Raw genomic sequence first — 6,866 nt, 5'->3', positions numbered from 1 at the left:
TGGAATGGCATACCCAGCCTTCGGAGTAGCAAAAATCAAGTTTATGTTAATTGAACCACACAGTCTGTAGGTTCCATTGTGGAACTGATACAGGGCTTATTTTTCTGAAAAGATGACAGGAAGTGGGCCAGTGGCATGGTTCAGGGCTAAGAGTATTTGTTGCCAAGTCTGACTTCATGAGCCTGCAAAACCACATGGAGGAAAGAAAGAACCCACTCCCACAAATTTTCCTCTGAACTATACAGAACACTCTCTGTGTGTGTGTGTGTGTGTGTGTGTGTGTGTGTGTGTGTGTGCGTGCGCGCGCGTGCGCATTCTCACACATGAAAAATGACAGGAGTCAGAGCTCGTGAGCTGGCTCAGTGGTTTAGAACACTTGTTGCTCTTGCAAAGAACTAAATTTCTATTACCTGCAGCCATATGTGGCTTACAATCACCCGTCAATTAACTCCAATTCTATGGTGTCCATTGTACTCTTTTGATCTACATAGGAATTACAGCGTGGTGCATATGTACACATACATCCAACACATTCACTCAATAAGGTAAAATAAATAACTTTTAAATAATAATAATGGGTTATAAGAAAGGGTAGCCATGATACTGGGATTTTTCCAACCACAATGGAATGAGAGGGAAATGGCTATCACTTAAACATGTCTTTTCAAACTAGTCTCCTATACTTGCATTGTCACTGAGACTCAATACTATTACAGCCACTACAACAAGGTTGGTTATTATCCACATGAGACTCAAAATAAAGGAGAAAAATGTCTTTTGCTTGACCTTTTTCCTGAAATACTATCCAACTTCCCACTCAACTGCTCTTTCATTGTCTCAATCCCTTTGAATTGAATTGATTTCTTCTATTTTTTTCATTTCAGCTTTCTCCATTGCCTTCTTTCTCTCCATTCAACCTCTTCAAATATGCCCAAAGTGACACTGTATTATCCTGTCGTAACAATCATAAAGTGATACCTCATGGAATGATATGGAATGATCTGTAGTAATTTGAGCATAAAGTGTAGGTGATCTTTGAGAGTCTCAGATGGGAATAGGAAAGGAAAGTTACTCATTCCGTAAGACTGGCACTACAGCTATACTTCATTCACTTAAAATAAGAAGACTTTTTACGAGCATCTAAATCTAATGAACCTGTTCTCGTCAAATACATTAGAAAATATAATTTGAAGTTTTTGTTTATATTATTTATTTGCATATGTGTTTATTTGAATGTGACAAATAGCATTTATATAGGGGAAATAAAAATTGTATGTAGATGGACTAACCAAGTAAAATATCCATATATATATATATGGATATTTTATATGGATATATATAATATATATATATATATAATTGCAATGCCATAAGAGACTACAATAGTCTAATACTGCTGAAGATATAGAGTCTAATACTCCTAGAGATAAAGTTACAGATGATTGTGAGTTGTTTAAAACTGGTACTGTGATCATAACCCTGGTCCTCTGCCAGAGAAGCACTTGATCCTGACTGCTGAATCATTTTTTCAACCCTGATCATATTCACCTAGACTACATGCTGGGGACCTAGAAATTATTACATGATCACAATCAAATGGCTGCTGAGGCAAATAAAGGTTCTGATGAGACATATCACTTCCCCCATAAAAAGCTTAAACAACCGAGAACTCAAATTTGTTTTTATGATGTAAATATGAATCTTTACTAGGAGACAGCACTTTCATTCTTCCAATTGCTATTAAAAATGGGGACTTATTGGGACATTTTTTCTCACAGGATATTAAATATGAAGCACTGCCTTCCAGGATTATCTAGTCAACTAGAATCCTTGTAAGCAAATAGCTGCATTATTATACTAAAATCGTTCATTCAGGTATTTGGTGAACACGATTACTGTTATAGCTAATGAACTGTCTAGATAAGTCCAGTAAACAATTTCCTTGCAGTCATCCATTGCCTCAGGATCTTAAAATTTTCCTATCTCATCTTCTGCAATGATCCTGAGCTTTAGGAGGAGGGAAATTGAGATAGATGTCCCATTGAAAAGTGATTGTTCTATAGTCTCTTATTTTCTGCAGCTTGACTAGTTTGTAGGTCTATCTGTTAATTGTGATCTACTGAAAAGAGAACTTGCTCTGATAAGACTGGATTAGTAACATTTATGGGCTTAATGATAAATTATTAGGAGTTACCTTAATATCCATTTAGCACAATAAAAAGAGTAGATTGTCTCCTTGAGCCTATGCCCTGTACTGCTACAGATTATTGATTTACTAACGGTACTAGAGATGGGATTCTTCTTATGAAGTATGACTTAAGTCCACTCAGAAAGTGGTTGGTTACTTCTATGGTGTTTCTGTCATTATTGCACCAGTTGGCATGTCTAGCCCAAGAAACTTTCACTTGTGTTGTTTTATAAAGAAGAATTTACATTTTCTATTAATGAATCTTGATATTTGGAATTTTCATATATGAAGATAATGTGTTTTATAAAGAAGGACAATTTTTCTGTTAATGAATTTTGATGTTTGAAATTTTATACATGAAGATAATGTGTACTGATTATTTTACTGTCACCTGTTAATTCCTTTCTGACCCTATCTATATACTCTGCCCATCCCTATCAGTCTCTTTTCTGGGTTTACTACCTTCAGTTTTGTTTTGTAACAAACTTAGATCAACCATGGACATTTGCATTACCAGTAGTTTGGAAGTTTCCATTGGCGCCTCATGAGTCTTTTGTTTGTATTTAACTCAAGGCAATTATTTCTTCTCTTCCTGAATCTATTCATATTCTTTAAATTTCAAAGGAAGGAATTGTGCTTTAGCTTAAGCTAGATTTTTAGTAAGCTCATACAATCGATGAGAGCTACCTAGAGAATCTGTTATTTGAAATTTGTTAGGGAAAAATGTCAACTATAGTAAAATACTTTTAATAATTTGAATATAGTTCATCATGTGTAGAAAAAAACAACCTGACATTTCAAAGTATTATATTTAGTCTGTGGTTCTCTAGACCCAAAGTTTTGTCATGTGTGCTTTTATGAGTTTGAAATTTCTGCTTTAAAAAAAGCCATAGGGGCAAACACATGCTGACCAATTTGATGATGTCCTAATGAAAATTTTGTCAAAAATTGTCTTCAGCATTTCCCACAGAGATCAAATCACCCTTAGACTATTTTGTTTTATAACTGTCTTTGATTTCATTCCTTAATTTTGGACTGTGCTTTTCATTTTATTTAATTAGTCCTGGAGAGTGCCTTATTTACTGCTGCCACCTGAGGAGAAAAGTATGACGAGACAGGCTTTTCAGTCATTCTTGGCTCTGAATCCTCCTTTCCACATTAGGAACATATGTGCAGTGTTGGCTGCTTGAGATCACACCCATATGCTCAGATTGTGGGAAGTCTGTGGGGAAGCTCATTGCTTCCTTGCCTTGGGGTTTAAGTGTCATAAATTGATAGGTGTATATGAGCAAGCTGCAGGAACTTTGTCAACGTCTCCTTCATTGCTTCAAAGGAGGGGTCCAAGTTTCTCATTGCTTGCTGATCTTTGACATTCGCCAAAATGCATTGAGAAGTAGCTCAAACTAAGAGTTGTTTTCTATAGAAAATATAGGGATAAACAGTCTTTGATACTTACTTAAATTCTTATGTTGACTTCCAGTGATGAAATCTGATGTATAAAAGATGAATCCAGACTGAAGAGCAACTATGAACATTGCTGTACCAAGAGGGCATCTCTCAAGCAAGGACAGAGATATGTTTCCAGTTTCACAGAAAATTTCATTGAGAAATAGATGAAATGCCAACAATGATCTACTGGCCAAGACAAGTGAAAACATGGACTCTTGCTCTCTAGGCAGCAGAAAAGTAATGACAACAAAACGGTTTATTTTCCCATGTTCAGTGAGTGACCAAATAGGCAGAGATACTCAGTTGGAGTGCAATATGAATGGGACATTGTATTAGATATGGGCTGTGAGAGCAATGATGAGTGTCACAGCCAGCCTACTTGGCTTCATGTACTGCTAACCTTGTTTAATGCACATATCATTCATCATGCTAAGGAATGACCCACTACCCCTATGCTTCTAAGTAGCCACTCACCCATTCTTTCAACACTATCTTTCGACTATGTGTTAAAGAGTGGACAAGGATCTTTCTCCATTTATGGACTCATTTGAATTCATTGTGCTGTTTCTCTGTTCATAATATTGTTCTCCTTTAGAACTCATGACAGGGCAATGCCCAGCCTTAATACATGCCCCACTTACCTATAGAAGCTATACCTGTAGTTGATATTCTTTCTGCAGAATAGCTGTCAGAGACCTAAAACAGAAATTCCTGACCAAGACGTAGGCACACAAAGATCCAAATCTGAAAGGCTACAAAATTTAAGTGATTCTTACAACTCAAAGTCTCTTTTGTGAACCCAAAATTGTTCTACAGAGTCTACAGAATCTATATTAAGATAAAACACCCTAATGTAAAGGTATATGGAATACCATAGGAAAACAAATATAGATTATCTGTAATATAATATTTCTAAATAGCTAAATTCTATCTTGGCTGGGTCTCCTTAGCTTTTATAACACAATTCAATTCAAGTTAACCGAGTTTATGTCATATACTTCTACTGGATCTCTTTCATTGTTATTGTTCTATTCTGATATGTTGAAATGTTTTTGTTCTAATGCTATTGAGGAAAATGGGAGACATAGGATTATGAGGTTGACAAGAGTTACTCTCACCCCCAGCAATATGCATACCTCAAACTCTTTCCCACTATACCATTGCCAGATAAAAAGTCATTTAGTAATCTGCTCCAGAAAGACTTGGAGTCTGAACAAAAGTTTCCGGTACTGAGAACTGGGAGTGACTGATGAAAGGAGATGAATAATAGTGATAATATCAATATGACATGGTCACAGACATGGGATTGAGGAAAAAGAAAAATAAAATCATAAATTTGAGCAACTGGGTGATTGCTCATAAATGAGGCAGAGATTTCAGGAGACAAAGACAGCACATATGAAAGGGGAAAAAGTAAGTGATATTTGACCCTCTCAAATTCAATGTCCAATATTCTCACATAGAGAAAAGCTTCAACAAGACCAATGAGCTAAAGTGGACTGAGGAGGCTCTTTTCATGCTGTTGTGTTCTGAAAAAGCTAAAAGTATTCTCCTTAGGACAAGGTCACCTGTGTCTTAAAGACCAAAGCCCAGTAGGAGTGCTGTGGTCTCATTTAATGAAGGATAGTTCTTCCAGGGAGGCAGTTTTAGAGAGCTGTGCTACAAGCGTCTTGCTTATTTAAACTCCATGAGTAAAAAAGAACATATTTCTGTTTGCTTCAGAATCTTTCTGATTTTCCTGTGAAAAGTCATTACAATTATAACCAGAGATAAGAATGTTGCCAGAGTTAATACAATTAAACTGTTGCAGTCAGAGCCAACACAGATTTTCAGACCCAAATTTTTAAACCCAAACATAGGGTCAACCCAGTTGATATAAAAAATGCTTGACATACAGTCCATCAATAAATGAATGTGTGTATTTGTAGAGTTCAATTATAAGGAAAAGCAAAAAGAAATGATATGAACCATGAAACTATTCTGTGGAATACTTGATATCTGTTTCTCTGTGCCTTTAATGTCTACTTTCTTTATACCTAGTAGTAACTGATTAAATCAGTTAAGAATAATAACCTTATTCTTGTAAGTGTGTGGACAAATTGAGGTCTTAGAAGAAACTACAGTAGAGGGGGTACATGTTTCTTGAAGGATTAGTACACTGGATCCTATAATGCCAAGCTCTGTTGCGTCAATACAATGCAGACTGAAGGAAAAGGAAGTACACGATGGCGACTACAGCCACTACACCATTGGCAAGGACATCATTGACCTTGTCTTGGACTAAATTCAAAAGCTGGCTGACCAGTGCACAAGTCTCCAGGGCTTCTTGGTTTTCCACAGCTTTGGTGGGGGAACTGCCTCTGGGTTTACTTCCCTAATGATAAAGTTGCTGTCTTGATTATAGAAAGAAGTCCAAGCTGGAGTTCTCCATTTACCCAACTCCCCAGGTTTCCACTGCTGTGATTGACCCCTACAATTCCATCCTTACCACCCGCACCACCCTGGAGCACACTGATGGTGTCTTCATGGTAGACAATGAGGCCATCTATGACATCTGTTGTAGAAACCTCGACACTTAGCTCCCAAACTACACTAACCTTAACTCCCTTATTAGCCAGATTGTGTCTCCATCACTGCTTCCATCAGATTTGATGGGATCCTGAATGTTGATCTGACAGAATTCCAGACCAACCTGGTGCCCTACCCTCGCATCCACTTCCCTCTGGCCACTTATGCCCCTGTCATCTCTGCTGAAAAAGCCTACCATGAGCAGCTATCTGTAGCAGAAATCATCAATGGTGAAATGTGACCCTGGTCATGGTAAATACATAGCTTGCCCCCTGCTGTACCATGGTAATGTGATTCCCAAAGATATCAATGCGGCCATTGCCACCATCAAGACCAAGCACAGCATCCAGTTTGTGGACTGGTGCTCCACTGGCTTCAAGGTTGGCACTAATTACCTTACTTACATGTGAGTGTTCAGTTATACAAGAAAGAGAGTTATGAAACAAAGATGGAGATTTGCCTAAAGAAACAAAACTTGGAGGACCTGCAACCTGCCACAGCTGTACTGATTAAATAAGCAAATGAACAGTTAAAGGATTTAAGCCCAATGAATAAAACAAAAATTCAAAAGTTTAGTCACATAGAAACAAATATATTTGAATATATAACTTGAAAGCTTGATGAAAAGGAGTGTTCTTTTTATTGGATATTATTTTATTTA

At 37.0% G+C, this 6,866-nt stretch overlaps 1 pseudogene; it reads left to right on the top strand.

Annotated features, from left to right (window-relative positions):
* The first annotated feature begins 5,999 nt into the window (after positions 1-5,999).
* Positions 6,000-6,615, top strand: Tuba1b-ps10 (tubulin, alpha 1B, pseudogene 10; annotated as a pseudogene).
* Positions 6,616-6,866: the final 251 nt, after the last annotated feature.

This window comes from Rattus norvegicus, chromosome 20 (assembly GCF_021556685.1).
Source record: "Rattus norvegicus strain SHRSP/BbbUtx chromosome 20, alternate assembly SHRSP_T2T, whole genome shotgun sequence".
Taxonomy (NCBI): Eukaryota; Metazoa; Chordata; class Mammalia; order Rodentia; family Muridae; genus Rattus; species Rattus norvegicus.
The sequence above is the reverse complement of the archived record's forward strand: the minus strand, read 5'-3'. Positions and strand labels throughout refer to the sequence as shown.